Source organism: Mobula hypostoma, chromosome 3, assembly GCF_963921235.1.
Source record: "Mobula hypostoma chromosome 3, sMobHyp1.1, whole genome shotgun sequence".
Classification (NCBI taxonomy): Eukaryota; Metazoa; Chordata; class Chondrichthyes; order Myliobatiformes; family Myliobatidae; genus Mobula; species Mobula hypostoma.
The window spans coordinates 108,356,925-108,375,368 of NC_086099.1; the positions used below are offsets into that span (position 1 = coordinate 108,356,925).

Here is an 18,444-nt window from a genome sequence, read left to right on the forward strand (position 1 = left end):
TGATACTACATGTCTCTCAATTCTTCTATTGTTCAACAGTCTCATTAAAACAACCTCTCCCCAAGATTCTGCCCTGTACTTACACACACACAGCAATTTACAGCAGCCAATCAATCTGTATGTCTTTAGGATGTGGGAGGAAACCAAGGCAGCCAGAAAATATCTATATGTCACAGAGAGAACATGCAGGGTTCACACAGATGGCACCAGGTTTAGTGCCATGAAGCAACTGCCCTACCACTGTACAACCCATAAAAGTTTACCAAAACATCCTCACAACGGATCAGGGGAATGAATGGGAATTTGTCTGTTCCTTCAACAGTTAAATGCTGGACAAGATGAGGCAACTGCTTAAGGTGGACTCAAGACCGGGGCCTGCAGTGTGAAGGGCAACATAGACAACAATTCTGGTCTTGATTCTAATTACAAACGATTGTAGCAGCCATCATGTTTAGTAAATTTATATAGTGAGTCCCACCCAAACTAAACTTGTATGCTTCAACACAATTTGCCTCGAACAAATCTCCCTCCTCCCTCAGCATGCTCTTCAAGTTATGCCAAAAGATATGTCCCACTTTTACCAGGTGTGCTTCAGTTTCAGATATTGCCTTAAGGAAAGACATTCTGGCCAGGAATCTTCAGAGATCTGTACACACACTGTTCCTGTAGCACCTTAAAAATTCAATGCTTTGTGGTGTATTGTACCAAAGTGTAATGAATTTAAGTTTCATCAACCATGTCATTCCATCTACATCCTCTTGAAGATATTCCTTATCTTCTTTGTATTAATTACACTTTTAATTAGTTCCCATCCACAAACTTTGAAGTTGTTCCCAAGATACTACTGTTCAGTCAGTGATATGTGTGAAGAAAAACAGTGGTTGCAGAGTAAGAGAATGAAACATTCAGCCTGCTGAGCCTGTACCAGCCATCAAAATCTAATTGCATTTATCCCAGTGATCCTAATTTATTCTCCCCATATTCCCATCAGCTACTCCCAGATGTCATTATTTAGCCACATGTTAGGGGAAACTGTTTGTCTCTGGGATGTGGAAGAAAACTAGAGCACCTAGAGGAAACTCAATGTGGTTACGGGGGGTGGGGGGTGCAAAGTCTATGGAGACAGCAGCGATGTCAGGATTGAACTCAGCTCTCTGGAGCTTGAGACAGTAGCTTTACCAGCTACACCATTGTACTTCCCAGTAATGTTGCCCTTTCATGTGAAGAGTGAGATTGCATCAAATAAACCTCTTTCATTAGTGTTTCCGAAAGTGTGTGGAGCTCTTGTTGAAGTATACAACATGTTGTCATGGTTCAACAGGATGCATGCAGTGATTATGTTTCCCTTCACTGGTAGGTCTTGAACTAGAGGTCACAGTGTCAGGATACAAATAAAACATTTAGGTCTGAGGTGAGCAGAAATGTCTTCACTTAGAGGACAGTGAACTTGTGAAATTCTGTACCAGGCCTACACTGGTGACTGTCCCGCACATTTCCTATGCTACATCGACAACTGCATTGGTGCTGCTTACTGCACCCATGCTGGACTCATTGACTTCATCCACTTTACCTCCAGCTTCCATCCTGCCCTCAAATTCACTTGGTCCATTTCTGACATCGCCCTTCTATTTCTCAATTTCACTGTCACTATCTCCAGAGACAGCTGTTACGAGAATACACATAAAATTAAGATGTTTGCTGGCCTGGGTTAGCATCAGTGACATCAGCAGTTGGTCTGCCACCTGCCCTCAGGGGAAGGAGAGATAAGGAACAATGGAGCAGCGTCTGGAGATGTGTAATGAAGGGACGCGGGAGAGAGAGAGCTGTCTGGAGCGGCTCCCCCTTTGAACCCTGAGCTGTTTGAAGTGATGGACAGGCGATACCCCAGCAGGGGGATAAAAAGGGACCAGTTCGCTAAGGCAGGACACACGCCACCCGAGGTAACGAGACCCTGGAAGCGGTGCGCCTCTCACGAGTGGGTGAGAAGTATCAGACAACGACCAGGGTGGAAAGGTACGATCAGCGGGAACCCGGTGTGTGTCCGCCCTTGCCTGGGTGCCGGGTTCACTGCAGAGGATCGACCACATCTGGAGGAGGGGTCACAGTCGGTGACCTCAGGTGACATCACCAAGGACCCGCCCAAAAGTTGCTTGTGAGCCATCTCGCCGGTCTGTGAGTGAAGCCGTGTCTGAATGATCAGTTGTTCCTGTTCTATCTCTCTCTCCCCGCACGTTGTCCATCGCCATGGCAACGATTACTGCGAACTGAACTACTAACTGGACTGAACTTTGAGTCACTTTTAAATTTGGTCATTTACCCCTAGACAACGATAGAGCTTGATTGATGCTGTTATCTTAATTCTGTGCACATGTGTGTTTATCATCGCTGAACTGTTGCATTTATTATCCTTTCGATTACTGTGTTGCTTGTTTCTTTAATAAAACTTTCTTAGTTCTAGTACTCCAGACTCCAACTGAGTGATCCATTTCTGCTGGTTTGGCAACCCAGTTACGGGGTACGTAACACAGCTTATTCACCGATGTCTATTACAAGCTCATGGACTCTCACAGCTACCTGGACTATACCTCGTCCCACCCTACTACCTGTAAATATGCCACCCCCTTTTCTCAATTCCTCCATCTCCTCCGCATCTGTTCTCAGGATGAGGCTTTTTATTCTAGAACAAAGGAGATGTCCTCCTTTTTCAAAGAAAGGATCTTCCCTTCCTCCACCATCAACACTGCCCTGAACCACATCTCTTCCATTTCATGCACGTCTACTCTTACCTTGCGTGATGAAAAGATACAACAGTGCCTCTTTCACCTCAGAGGGTTGAGAAAGTTTGGTATGGTCCCCCAAATCCTAAGAATTTTCTACAGGGGCACAATTGAGAGCATCCTGACTCGCTGCATCACTGCCTGGTATGGAAACTGTACCTCCCTTAATCGCAGCATTCTGCATAGAGTGGTGCAGACAGCCCAGCATATCTGTAGTTGTGAACTTCCCGTAATTCAAAACATTTACAAAAACAGGTGTGAGAAAAGGGCCCAAAGGACCCCTCTCTGAATCTGTAACTGTAGACTTAAATAGCTTAAATACTCCTTTTTATACCAAGTTATCATCTATCCAATATCATAACTATTATCAACTTACATTATGATTTGGCAGCATCTGCTTCCGAAGTAAAGATGGATGAAAACTATTTAATTAGCAAGTCTTCTGTCATTTCTTTTTCTGCATCTTATACAGTACTATGCAATAGCTTTAGGACCATGTTAGAAAAATTCTGTATAGCGAAGATGCTTTCAAAAATAATAAAATTAAGTTTCTAAATATTTAAAAAGACTATAAAGAGCAGAAAACAGTAAAAAAAACCTAAATCAAATCAGTATTTGATGTGACCACACTGTGCCTTTAAAACTGCATCAATTCTCTTTGGTATACTGTTGTGCAGCTTTATAAGGAATTTGGCTGGTAAGTTGTTCCAAACATCATGGAGAACGTGCCACAGTTCTTCTGAAGATTTTGACTGTCGAGCTTGCTTAGGTCTCTCCGGGTAATCCCAGATATTGTTGAGATCAGCTCTCAGTGGAGACCATACCATCTGAAACCACATAAGAAATCTTGATTGCCTAAGACTTTTCCACCGTGCTGTATATTGCTAGTCAGTTCGGACTCCTTTTATTCTTCATATTTTGGTTTCCCTTTTATGTTTTCTGTTTGTTTACTCCATCTGCTCCTCTTATAACATTTTTATATTTCCTTCTGATTGTTCTGCATTCAGTCTGTTTCTCCAGGCTGGCATCCTCACTCATTGATATTTTCTGCTTCTGTTTTTCTTATTATCCATGAAGCTCAGCTTTTGCTGCTCTGTTTTGTGGGAAATCCAGATGTGGTAAACTTGATTTCTGGGGTAGCTGATGATCTAACCAGCAGCCTGAATTCAACAAGAATATGAATCGTATTCCTTGCAATTTCCTGAAAAATCGGATCATGAAATTTGCTACTTCGCTCAAAAAGTAATCTCACAAGTAAAAGCCCCAGATATTTTAGCCATCTGGTATATGACATTCCTCTGTGAACTTAGAGAACTTTAGAAGAGAAGATATAATGTGACTTAGAACACAAGAACATAAGAAATAGGAGGAGGAGTAGGCCATCTGGCCCATCGAGCCTGCTCCATAATTCAATAAGATCATGGCTGATCTGGCCATGGACTCATCCCCACCTACCTGCCTTTTCCCCATAAGCTATAATTCCCCTACTATGCAAAAATCTATCCAACCGTGTCTTAAATATATTTACTGAGGTAGCCTCCACTGCTTCATTGGGCAGAGAATTCTACAGATTCTCCAGACTCTGGGAAAAGCAGTTCCTCCTCATCTCCATCCTAAATCTACTCCTCTGAATCTTGAGGCTATGTCCCCTAGTTCTAGTCTCACCTACGAGTGGAAACAACTTTCCTGCCTCTATCTTATCTATCCCTTTCATAATTTTATATGTCTCTATAATATCTCCTCTCATTCTTCTGAATTCCAGTGAGTACAGTCCCTGGCTACTCAATCTCTCCTCATAGTCTAACCTCCTCATCTCTGGAATCAACCTGGCGAACCTCCTCTGCACCACCTCCAAAGCCAGAATATCCTTCCTCAAGTAAGGAGACCAGAACTGCACACAGTACTCCAGGTGAGGCTTCACCAGTACCCTATAACCCCCCTACTCTTACATTCAATCCCTCTAGCAAAGAAGGTCAACATTCTATTTGACTTGTTATACTGTTTCAGAACACTGCTAATTGCCAATAACAAAGGATCCCACACTGGATTCTTCAAATCATTCAAACCCAGAGAAATAAAGTGAAAATGTGTTATCTTTGTTCAACTGCTAGTAGTCAATAGCATTATGGAACATGGCAGGTTTCCTTTCCAAAAGGATATTAGTGAATCAGCTGGGCTTAAATTTTAATTATGATTCCTTTTACTGGTAGTATATTTATTCAATGTTCTCAAAAGAACTGAATTAAATCTGAACTCATATTCACTGGGAAATCATCCTGGTCTTCTAAATTATTAACCTCATAAAGGAAGTACCATAACATCAGGCCCATTTTCACTACCACAGTGTTAACCTGAGTTGATTGGAAGTGTTCGTAGTCCAACAGTCCAGCTTCTGCAGGTGATGGAGCATCCATATCTCTGTGTAATACCTTTGACCACTTTAGAGCCAAATTCATGACATCAGGATGGTTCAAATTGTATGAATAAGAGATAAAAGTACTGCACCTATTTTTTTAAAAGAAAAAAAAGCCATCTGTTTCTAATTTCAGTATGACAACTGAATTGCTGTTTGCTTTCTTCTGCATTGTTTATGAACCCACAGGGCATGATTTCCAACCTCTAATTACAACTCTACTTTGCATAAATTTATGCAAAATCCTTTCATATAATTTATTCTCAAAATCAATAAAAGCTAATTATTTCACAAGAGTGTAAACATAAGCAATCTCTTTAATAATTATGACCTCTAGCTAAACCCATCACTGACAACTTGAGTAAATTAGAAACATAATGAAAAATCTCCAACAGTCACTTGATTTTGAACTAGTGCATTATATATTAGCAACTTGCTACAAAGGCTGCCTGGAGGACAAAGGAGTGTAGGAATTATTAGCTGAAATAGATCAGGGTTCATCTAGTTCACCTTCTACCATTCTGAATGCATGCTGCAATGATTTTGGAGTCAGATTAATCATTGCAATTTATCTGCATGAATTAGTCTATAGCATACCCTGTTTATTATACAAGAGAAAATCTATTGATGGGAACTCTTGAAAACTGGAGACTTAACATCACTTTATCCTGCTTTGCCTTCTTCTCAATGTCACACTTCAAATTACTCATAAAAGGACCCAAAGAGTTATCTCCTGAAAAGAAAAGCTAGTTTGAAGGAATTATTGTGAACTGCTTCCTCTGTCTCCTAAAGGAGTTTATTCCGTAAGCTGAGCACTTACTCACTGTACCACTTGTTCTAGCAAATTGTTTTGAATTTGTTCCACTTCAAGCAGTGGCCAAGTATTCTGATTCCAGGCTCTGGACAAGGTAATATTGTACATCATGATCAACATTATTCTATCTTTTTTGAAGTTTGCTTATAGCAAATTTCTTCTTATCAACACAGATTTGTACAGGAATTTACATATGACCATTTGGAGTGAAGTTTTAAACAGATTATCTTCATAGTATTTTATAATAACTAGGAGGGCTTGCTGTATCACCATTGGATCCTTCTGTCCTAAGTTTGTCTTTTGAAAATCTAATTGTTCTTCATAAAAAACACTCCATGCTCACGATCATTTTGGCTTTCAATTGTTATAGTATCATTGTTGCATTGAGATCACTAAAATTATACAGTATTCTAGGTGACCATACCAACCATTTATACCACACTATTTTAATTCAAGACAGATCTCTTGATCAATCCTAACATTCAGTTATATATCTTTCCATGCATGGCACAGAGAAGTTACTGGCAAAGTTAGCATATGTTGCCCTACAGAGATTGCCCCTAAATTGAGGAAGCATTTAATAGTAAACCACATTGGTGGGTGTTCAGTCATCTGAAGGCCAAACTGAATAAATGTGACTGACTTCCTACGTTGAAGGACATTAATGAAGCATGTGGATTTTGATGACAAATTAACTGTTTCACAGCCACTGGCACTGTGACACACTTCTTCCCAAATTCCTGATTTATTTACTTATTGGTATAATTATTGGCACTGAATATTTTTATGACAGTTTCAACTTATTGTTAATTAAATCCATAGAATCTCCAGTTATTCTGTGCAACTTTATTTACTCAATAGTTCCTGGATCTTTTTCTCATTTGAAGCACCTTCTCTATTTCTTGATAGTAATTGTCATCTGTGACCTATCTATCCAACTGCCAGTATGCTCACTTTCTCCAAATTAATTCCACTGAGCTTCAGCATTTTCAGCCTTTGACAGTCTTGTTTCATCTGTAAATGAAACCTCTACACATGTCACAAAACCAATTTCTGTGAGACCCTATGAACAGCATCTCCCAAGCTGATGACATACCCACAACAAAGTTCTTGAGTAGGTCAAAGTACTTGAATGTGGTGACACAGATTGACAAACTGGTGAAGAAGGTGTATGCATGCTTGTATTCAATGGATCAGGTAGTGAACAAGAGAACTGGGTTATCATGTTACATTGTATAGGATGTTGGTGAAGACACACACAGTATTATGTGTAGTTCTATACCATCAAGCAAGTTGCGATTAAGCTGGAAAATGTTCAGTAAAGATCTACAACCAAGATGGCAGAGGTGTATCATGGTGACATGTTGCAGGCTGCTTACACAACTTCAGAATTACTCTCACTGCAATCTGCAGCCTGTAACCTCCCTTTGAGTAACATACCTTTGAACTGTCTTAATGAACTAGTGATGTCACGATACTCTGAAGGACTTGGTGGATTTAACTCTCAAGTATGTGATATGGCACCTTTAGATAGATGGAGGTACAAATGTTTGTACAACACAATGGCCCAAAGAGTGGGAGGAGGGGAGAACTCCAAGTTAGTTTGAAACACCAAGGAATGAAACTCCATGTATCCATTATCTTTTCCGCAAATGTACGAATACATCACAAATACATAATGGTTGTCACGGGCTTTATAAATACAGTTGGAGAAGAGTGTGTCACCACACAATCATTCAGATTCTTCTCTAGCTAGAAACCTTGGATGAATTATGAAGCTACAATGTGTTAAGGGTCGTATCAGTCGCATTCAAGTCTGGCAACCAAGTTAAATGAAAGAGGTCCAGTAAAACCAAGAGATATAGGCAACAAGAAAGCTTTGCTTGTAGATGTGCTCAATGCTTTTTATCATTGCCTTGTTCATCAAAACATGGAGCCACCTTCATGAATTCCCACAGCCTCACGGTGATTCTTATTTATTTATTATTATTATTTTTCTTCTTTTGTATTTGCACAGTTTTTGATGTTTACACACTGGTTGTTTGTCCGCCCCATTGGGTGTGGTCTTTTATTGATTCTATTAAGTTACTTGGAGTTTCTGAGTATGTCCACAAGGAAATGAATCTCAGAGTTGTATATGGTGACATATATGTACTTAGATAATAAATTTACTTTGAACTTTGTTGTATATTGTAGTCAAGTCTATGGTTCCAAAGCAGCCCTCTGGCAATTATATGGACTTTTCTGAATTACTTACGGAAAGGACGCCCTGTTGATAGTAGTGTGCATAAGATTTAACATCATAGATATTAATGATGTTTCAAAAGATATGAAAAGGTGGAAGACTTATAATACATGAACACAAAACAGCAGCAGAAGAAAGCTACTTAAGGAGCTTGTATTGCCTTTCAATAAAATCATGGCTGACCTGATCTTAGTCACATTCCCAATTTCTTTCCTGTTACATATAGTCTTTAACCCCCTAGGGGTATTCTGTTTGAGTGATATTGGTTAAGGAGAAATATCATCCAAAAAAATCCATGGTACTTTTCCACACTTATTTAAAATAATATCATGGAACCTGAGAAGGCAAATGCAATTTTGATTTTTCATCCCATCCAATAGTCAGCATTCTTTTGGTACTGCACAAGAATGTTGTCTGATTTTGTATTTAAGTTCATAAAATACATTTTAAACCAACAGATTTCACACATTGAGAGTTCTACTCTGGCACAAAGTTAATATTTTACTGAATTACCACATATAGACTTTGCAGTACATGTATCATGACGAATGAACATTGTTGCTTTGGTTGGCCTATCATATGGTGCAATAGCAGAGAGATCATTTATCCTATACTCTATCAAAATAAGAAGGGCACAGGAAATGCTGGACTTGCAAGTCAACCTTTCAGAGGCTCTTGTACCTCATCATTTGAAGAAGGTTTCTCGTAGTTGCTGCTCAAGTGAAATTGTTAACAAATATTTATGTTTTTTGCGAGTTTGTTACGCCTGGTTTTAGAGCAAAGCATTCCCAGATCAGGCACAGCATAGGATGATGCAAAATTCTGTGTAATCCATCAAACAGTAATGCAAGGCTTTCACAGTTGATGATATATCACAAAACTGCAAATACCATTGAAAAAAAATTCATTCTAATTACCAAATAGCAGAAAATTTCCTTCAAAGAGCACTTAAAAATGTAAGAATATGGCATAGTTATTTCTTACATGAGATACACAGTAGTCTTAAATCAACACATATTTACATCTGGCTCAGAACTAGAATCAAAATCAAGTTTATTTTCACTGATATATGTTGTGAAATTTGTTGTTTTGCACCAGCAACTTATTAAAAGCTAAATTTAATCCAGTTAATTACATTCAACTTAAGGATAAATGACCCGTTTTCATTGCACCAGGTCATCTCAGTGCCCATGTACTGCATACGTCACACAGGGATATAACATGCAATTGGTTCAACTACGGTCATAGTGTTGGTTGAGAAATAAATGTTGGCAAGAACACTCAGTGTCACCCTATCCTTCAGATAGTACTTTGACATTTATTGCCATCCGTATGTGTGAGCAGGCTTAATGTCTCTTGTATCTCTGACAACACAGACACACACCACCATTTCTTCCTAGAGATGTAAGCCAATATCGTTTTCACTAGTTTCTGAACTAGTCTTGAACCCACAACCTTCTGACTGAGGATTCAGATTCAGAATTATTTATCACACGTACATGGAAACAGACAGATTGCATTAATAATGGAGCGCTGCTACTGAGTTGGCTAGGGTGACATCTAAGACCTAAATCCAGAAGCACAAGCAACTTTCTATTACAGTCAGTCAGAAATGGAGGCAGTGTATATCGTTTGTTAAAGAAATGTTGATTTTAAAATTAGATGCAATGGGGAAGTACTCAAATATGTCCCTCTGATATATTTGCCAAAGTCTTATTTTTAACCAATTGTTTTAGCGTGGAAATAAAAGTAACTGATTGACTTAAAATCACAATACCACTTCTGCTTCTAACTAAACAATGAGTTTCAGAAATGCCTGCAAAAGATACAAAAGGGTAAAGAAAATCAGATTTACATATCAAGTTACAGCATCATCTTTTAAATCTTATAATAGTTTTACCAATTCATTGATTGCGCTGAATGAAACATTGAGACCAAAACAAAACAGGAAAATTGAGAGTGGCACTGTTTAATTCGAAGCAATTTAATAACTAGTGGTGTTGCATAGATAATGATTCATTCAGACCTCTGCCCATAATCTACCACTTGTTCAAGTGCAAACTACCTGCAGTCCAACTGATTTTTTAGGTTTGGCCTTTCCTGAATTTTGGGTTCTGAGTATACTGTTTTTGGGCTGGGTTGAGCTTGAAATTGTATCTCATCCTACCCCATCAAAGTGAATCAGTGAATCACACAGCGGAGAAACAGGCCCTTGTTCCATCATCATCATCAAGTATACATGTATTGCATGCTGATCTCATTGCCCAGTATTTGGTCTTATTCCACAGCAGTTCAAGTGTTCATTTAGATAACATTTTAAATCTTGAGAGAGTTTCAGTCTTCACAACCCTCTTCAAGGCAGAGCATTCAAAATTCTATCCACCTTCTGGGTGAAATCAATCTTCCTTATAAACCGGCTCTACTCATAACAGAGTAACTCCATCTGAGGCAACATCCTGTGGAATTCTTTCATCACCATCTCCAGAGCAATTACATCTTTTCTATAGGAGGTGAAAAAAAAACTTCATAGCTCAGCACATGAAAAAACAGTGTGGAGTAAGATTAAGTTTTACAGGTTTTTTTCTGTTTCAACTGATAAGAATTAAAAAGAGGATGATTTCAAAGTTCAAAGCCAATTTATTATCAAAGTACATATATAACCATATAACAATTACAGCATGGAAACAGGCCATCTTGGCCCTTCTAGTTCATGCCGAACTCTTACTCTCACCTAGTCCCACCGACCTGCACTCAGCCCATAACCCTCCATTCCTTTCCTGTCCATATGGCTATCCAACTTAACTTTAAGTGACAACATCGAACCCGCCTCAACCACTTCTGCTGGAAGCTCGTTCCACACAGCTACCACTCTCTGAGTAAAGAAGTTCCCCCTCATGTTACCCCTAAACTTTTGCCCTTTAACTCTCAAATCATGTCCACTTGTTTGAATCTCCCCCACTCTCAATGGAAAAAGCCTATCCATGTCAACTCTATCTATCCCCCTCATAATTTTAAATACCTCTATCAAGTCCCACCTCAACCTTCTACTCTCCAAAGAATAAAGACCTAACTTGTTCAACCTTTCTCTGTAACTTAGGAGATGAAACCCAGACAACATTTTAGTAAATCTCCTCTGTACTCTCTCAATTTTATTGACATTTTTCCTATAATTCGGTGATCAGAACTGTACACAATACTCCAAATTTGGCCTTACCAATGCCTTATACAATTTCAACATTACATCCCAACACCTATACTCAATGCTCTGATTTATAAAGGCCAGCATACCAAAAGCTTTCTTCACCACCCTATCCACATGAGATTCCACCTTCAGGGAACTATGCACCATTATTCCTAGATCCCTCTGTTCTACTGCATTCTTCAATGCCCTACTGTTTACCATGTATGTCCTATTCTGATTAGTCCTACCAAAATGTAGCACCTCACATTTATCAGCATTAAACTCCATCTGCCATCTTTCAGCCCACTCTTCTAAGTGGTCTAAATCTATCTGCAAGCTTTGAAAACCTGTATCATTATCCGCAACTTATATCCACAATATATGTCACCATGTAAAACACAGATTCATTCTCTTGCGTTATGTTCAGTAAATCAATTTTAAACTCAATACTCAATTTTATTCAATAAGAATAAAAACCAATGAAGGACCACGCCACCTAGGCATTCAGCCTGTGTGCAAAGATGCCAAACTGTGCACATGAAAATTGAAAGAAGTAAATAGCAAGAACATGAGATGAAGAGGTCTTGAGAGTGAGTCCATAGGTTGAGGGAATAGTTCAGTGATGGGCAAGTGAAGTTGTGTGAAGTTATCCACTTTGGTTCAAGAGCCTGATAGTTGAGAGACAATAACTGTTCCTGATCCTGCTGGTGTTGGTCCTGAGGCTTCTGTACCCTCTTTCTGATGGCAGCAGCAGGAAGAGAGAGTATGACCGGGGTGTTGCGTGTTCCTAATGATGGATACCGCTTTCCTGTGACAATGCTTTGTATATATGCGCTCAGTAGTGGGGAGGGCTTTACACAAGAAGGGCTGGGCCGTATCCTCTACTTTTTGGAGGACTTTCCATTCAAAAGCATTGGTGTTTCCATACCTGGCTGTGATACAGCCTGTCAATATACTCTCCACAACACATCTTTGAAAGTTTGTCAAAGTTTTAGATATTATGCCAGATCTTCACAAACTCCCAAGTAAGTAGAGTTTTCTTGATTGTGCAGGATGTGTTCTGAGAGGTTACGTGAGATGTGTACTCACAGGATTTTGAACTGCTCACAGCTTCCACTGCTGTGTCACTGATGTAAAGACAGGTGTGAGTTCTCCTGAAGTCACTATTGGGAACAGGTTATCTGTCTAGCACCAGGCCTCACACTCTACCACCTCCTCTCAGTATGCTGCCTCATCTGTGTCTGCGACTGACAGGTCTTCGGCAAACTTGACAGTGTTTTTCACTTGCACCATGTATGAGCAGAGCATACAGCACGTAGCCCTGGGAAACATTTATGCTGAGGATGATAGGGAGGGAGGAACAGTTGTGCAACTTGACCATCTGAGGTCTATTGGTTAAGAAATCCAACAACCTGTTTGTTCACCATAAGAAAATAAGACCATAAAATATAGAAGCAGGATAAGGCTCCCCTCCAAGTGAGACCTCACCAGTGCCTTATAAAGCCTCAACATTACATCTTTGCTTTTATATTCTAGTCCTCTTGAAATGAATGCCAACATTGCATTTGCCTTCCTCACTATTGACTCAACCTGGAAATTAACCTCCAGGGAACCCTGCACAAAGATCCCCAAGTCCCTTTGCACCTCAGATTCTTCAGTTTTCTCTACATTTAGAAAATAGTCTGCACTTGTATTTCTTCACTAAAGTCAGTATGACAATAGCGTTGAATCCCAAACTGAAATCCAGAAACAACATTCTGACATAAAAAGTTTTCCCTTCCCTTCCCCTCTTCTTCTATTCACTACTCTTGACCTCTTACCTTTTCTCACCTGCATATCACCTCCCCCGTGTTCGCTCCTCCTTCCTTTTCTCCCATGGTTCATGCTCTTCTGCGAGATTCCTTTCTCTCCAGCTCTTTCTCTTTCCCACCCACCTGGTTTCACCTACCACCTTCTAACTATCCTCCTTTCCCTCTCCCACCTTTTTATTCAGGCATCTTCCCCCTTTCTTTTTAGTCATGAAGAAGGGTCTCAGCTCAAAACCTTGAGTGTACCTATTTCCTGACCTGCTGAGCTCCTCCATTGTTCTGTGAGTGTTGCTTCTGACATGTGTCATTGTTCTCCATGTGTCAGGTGAATTACAGATGCTGTAACATCTGTCATAGAGGGTTTCAGTTGGCAAGCATATTGGAAAATATCCACTGTGACGGAATAGAGTTTTGATATGTACCTTTGCCACCCGTTCAAAGCACTTCATGGTGATCGGTGTTAGTGCCACAGGGCAGTAGTCATGTAGCTCTGAAACTGAAGGTTAGCTCTCAACTTACTTTACTAATCTCTGAGGTTTCTATAGTGAAGTAACTTGCATAGTGCTACCACTATTCTGTTTCTTCTAGACATAAGACAATAGGACCATAAGACATAGCAGCAGAATTGGTCTATTTGGCTCATTAAGTCCGCTCTGCCATTCCATCATGGCTGATTAATTATTCATCTCAACCCTAGTCTCCTGCCTTCTCCCCACAACCTTTGGTGCTCTTACTAATTAAGAACCTATTAAACTCTGCCTCAAGTATACTCAACGACTTGGCCTCCACAGTCTTCCATGGCAATGAATTCCACAGATTCACCACCCTTGAGCTAAATAAATTCCTCCTTATCTCTGTTCTAAATGGAGCCCCTCTATTCTGAGGCTGTTCCCTCTGGTTCAGGACTCACCCACTACTAGAGACAACATCCTCTCCACTTCCACTCTATCTAAGCCTTTCAATATTCGATAAGTTCAAATGAGCTCCCCCTGCTACATTGTTACAAACTTCAACACGTACAGGGCCAGAGCCATCACATGGTCCTCATATGTTAACCCTTCAATTTCCAAGTCATTCTTGCGAACCTCCTCTGGACCCTCACTAATGCTACGACATCTTTTCTTAGGTAAGGGGCCGAAAACTGCTCCCAGTACTCCATGTGTAGTCTCACAAGTGCCTTATAAAACCTCAACATTACTTCCTTGCTCTTATATTATAGTCCTCACGAAACACATGGCAACATTGCATTTGCCTTCCCTATCTCTGAATCAGCCTTAATGTTAACCTTTAGGGATTCATTCACAAGGACTCCCAAGTCCTTTTGCACCTCTGATTTTTAATTTTTCTCTCCATAGTCCCACCTTATTTTTTTATACCAAAGTTCTTGACCATACATTTCCCTACACTACATTTCATTGCCATTTCTTTACCCATTCTCCCAATCTGTCAAAGTCCTTCTACAGACTCCCTGCTTCTTCAACACTACCGCTTCACTTATCTTTGTATGGTCTGCAAACTTCGCCACTAACTATCAATTCCAACATCCAAATCAGTAACATATAACGTGAAAAGAAGAAGTTTCAACTCCAACCACTATGGAACACCACTTGTTACAGGCAGCCAACCAGAAAAAGCTCCCTTTATTCCCACTCTTTGCCTCCTGTTAGTCAGTAATCTTCTATCCATGATAATATCTTTCATGTAATACTATGGGCTCTTACCTTGTGAAGCAGCCTTATGTGCGGCGCCTTGTCAAAGGCCTTCTGAAAATCCAAGTAAACAACATCCACTGACTCTCCTTAGTCTATCTTGCCTGTACTTCCTCAATGATTTCCAAAAGATTTGTCAAGCAAGATTTCCCTTCAAGGAAAGCATGCTGACTTTGGCCTATTTTGTCATGTGTCTCCAAGAACCCCAAAAGTATCCAAAAATACTCCAAGTATCCTTAGTAATGGACTCCAACATCTTCCCAACCACTGCAGCCAGGCTCACTCCACTATAATTTCCTTTCTTCTGCTTCTCTCCCTTCTTAAAGAATGGAGTGACATTAGCAATTTTCCATTCCAGAATCTAGTGGTTCTTGAAAGATCATTTCTAATGCCTCCACAATTTCTTCAGCTACCTCTTCAGAACCCTGTGGTGTAGTCCATCTGGTCCAGGTGACTTATCTGCCTTCAGCGATTCAGCTTCGCAAGCAGCTTCCGTAGTAATAGCAACTGCACTCACATCTAGCCCCTGACACTCTTAGACTTCTGGCATACTGTTAGTGACTTCTGATGCAGAAGTGAAAACTGATGCAGAATACTTATTAAGTTCATCTACAATTTCTTTATCTCCCATGGCTACCTCTCCAGCATCACTTCGCAGTGGTCCAATATCCACTCTAATCTCTCTTTTACTCCTTATATATCTGCAAAATTGTTTGGTGTTCTCTTTCATATTATTGTCTAGCTTACTTCCATATTTCATCTTTTCTCTCCATATGGCCTTTCAAGTTGCCTTCTGTTGACTTTTAAAATCTTCCTAATCCTCTAACTGCCCATTCATTTTCCTGTATTATATGCCCTCTCTTTTGTTTTTACGCTGTCTTTTATTTCCCCTGTTAGCCATGGTGGCCTCATCCTCCCTTTAGAATACCTTTTCATCTTTGGGATGTATCTGTACTGCACCTTCTGAATTGCCCTGGAAACTTCAGCCATTGCTGTTCTACTGTCATATCTGATAGTGTCCTGTTCAAGTCAACTTTGGCCAGCTTCTCTCTGATACCTCTATAATTCCCTTTCCTCCACTATAATACTGATACATCTGACTTTATCTTCTCCCTCTCAAACTGCAGAATGAATTCTTTCATATTATGATCACTGTTTCCTAAGTGGTCCTTTACTTTAAGCTCCCTAATCAAATCCAGTTCATTACACAACATCCGATCCAGAATTGCCTTTCCCTATGTGGGCTCAATGACAAGCTGCTCGAAAGAGCCATCTTGTAGGCATTCTACAAATTCTCTCTGTGGGATGCAGCACTGACCTTGTTTTTCCAATCTACCTACATAATGAAATCCCCCAAGACTATTGTAACATCTTGTATTTTGTTCTGCAAACTGAGTTGCCACTTAAAATGTCCAAAATTGCACCAAAATGGAATGACAACTTTATTCCTTAACCTGTCATTGCATTCACATCAATAATGGACTGTTCAAAACAGTTGTTATATATCTTTTAAACTCCATTTTATTATATGCCTCTCACCAAATGATTTAGAAATAAACACCCATTCAATCCTGCCTATGAGGTACTTTGCTTCCATGGAAAGTCCATCAGAGCAGGACCCAGAAAACTTAAGAACCAAGTCTTAATTTAGGAGGCATAATGATTAGCTTAATCTGAAAGGAAGAAGTTTGAAATGTTGCTCAGTGGAGGGTGTTCATATTTGTGATGGCCAAACACACTAAGAGAAATTTCCATATTATATCCTGAGATGGACTTGGATATTCCTGAGACTTTATAACAAATTATACTTAGAGAAATAATTATAGAAAACACAAAAACGTAAGAAATAGGAGCAGGAGTTGGCCATCTGGCCCATCGAGCCTGCTCCACCTTTCAATAAGATCATGGCTGATCTGGCCATGGGCTTATCTCCACCTACCTGCCTTTTCCCCATAACCCTTAATTCCCCTATTATGCAAAAATCTATCCAACCGTGTCTTAAATATAATTACTGAGGTAGCTTCCACTGCTTCATTGGGCAGAGAATTCCACAGATTCACCACTCTGTGCGAAAAGCAGTTCCTTCTTATCTCCGTGCTAAACCCATTCCTCCAAATCTTGAGGCTATGTCCCCTAGTTCTAGTCTCACCTACGAGTGGAAACAATGTTCCTGCCTCTATCTTATCTATCCCTTTCATAACTTATGTATGTTTCTATAAGATCTCCTCTCATTCTTCTGAATTCCAGTGAGACCTGTTCCAGGCGACTGCATCTCTCTTCACAGTCTCACCCCCTATCTCTGAAATCAACCTATTGAACCTCCTCTGAACTGCCTCCAAAGCCAGGATATCCTTCCTCAAGTAAGGAGACCAGAACTGCATACAGTACTCCAGGTGCAGCCTCACCAGTACCCTGTACAGTTGCAGCATAACATCCCTGTTCTTAAATTCAATCAAAATAAAAATTAGCAGAAAATCTGAAATAGAAATCTGAGGAGCACTCCACATCCATGGCAAAAATTAACACTTAACTTTTCATGTTAAAGAACTTACATTCAAAGTGTTGTCCTGCACCACGAGGGAACCAGTGATTGGTGAATTTTGATGATGCACAGTGTTCGGCTTACGCGAAACATTGTGTTTAGTACGATGACCAAAAAGCTCAATTTTGGTTTCATTAGACCATAGCACCTTCTTCCAGCTGACTTCAGAATCTTCTACACACCTTCTGGCAAACTCTAGCCAAGATTTCATGCGTTTTTTTTCAACAGTGGCTTTCTCTTTGCCACTCTGCCATAAAGCAGTGACTGGTGAAGCACCTGGGCAACAGTTGTTGAGTGTGCAATTTCTCCTATCTCCTCCAGAATTGTCATGGGTCTCTTGGTGGCCTCCCTCACTAGTCCCCTTCTTGTATGGTCAGTCCGTTTTTAAGGACTTAACTGTACTCCAAGGGATATTCAGTGACTTGGAAATTTTCTTGCATCCATCTCCTGACTTGTGCTTTTCAATAACCTTTTTGCAGAGTTGCTTGGAGTGTTCTGTCTTCATGGTGTAGTTTTTGCCAGGATACTGGCTCACCAGCAGTTGGACCTTCCAGATACAAGTGTATTTTTACTACAATCAATTGAAACACCTTGACTGCACACAGGTTTCCAAAAACAGATCTCCATTTAACTAATTATGTGACTTCTAAAACCAATTGACTGCACCAGTGATGATTTGGTGTGTCATGTTAAAGGGGGTGAATACTTACGCAATCAATTATTCTGTGTTTTATATTTGCTATTAATTTAGATCACTTGGTAGAGATTTGTTTTCACTTTGACATGAAAGTGTCATTTTCTGCTGATCAGTGTCCAAAAAAGCCAAATTAAATCCATTGTGATTCAATGTTGTAAAACAATAAAACATGAAATCTTCCAAGGGGTGGCTGGCGGGGGCGGGGGGGGGGGGAGGTGAATACTTTTTATGGGCACTGTGTGCAGTGCAACAGGTATA

General features: G+C 40.0%; 1 protein-coding gene across 2 annotated transcripts in view; it reads right to left on the reverse strand.

The window, feature by feature from the left end:
• ndst3 (N-deacetylase/N-sulfotransferase (heparan glucosaminyl) 3) overlaps positions 1 to 18,444 on the reverse strand; it is a 1,028,434-nt gene that overhangs the window by 901,132 nt on the left and 108,858 nt on the right. Inside the window, exon 1 of one of the 2 annotated variants that reach the window (XM_063043576.1) lies at positions 17,500 to 17,517. The exons of the other annotated variant lie outside the window; for it this stretch is intronic. The gene's annotated coding sequence lies outside the window, so the exon portion shown is untranslated. Of the gene's footprint in view, positions 1 to 17,499; positions 17,518 to 18,444 lie in introns of those variants that run through there. 2 annotated transcript variants of the gene reach the window in all.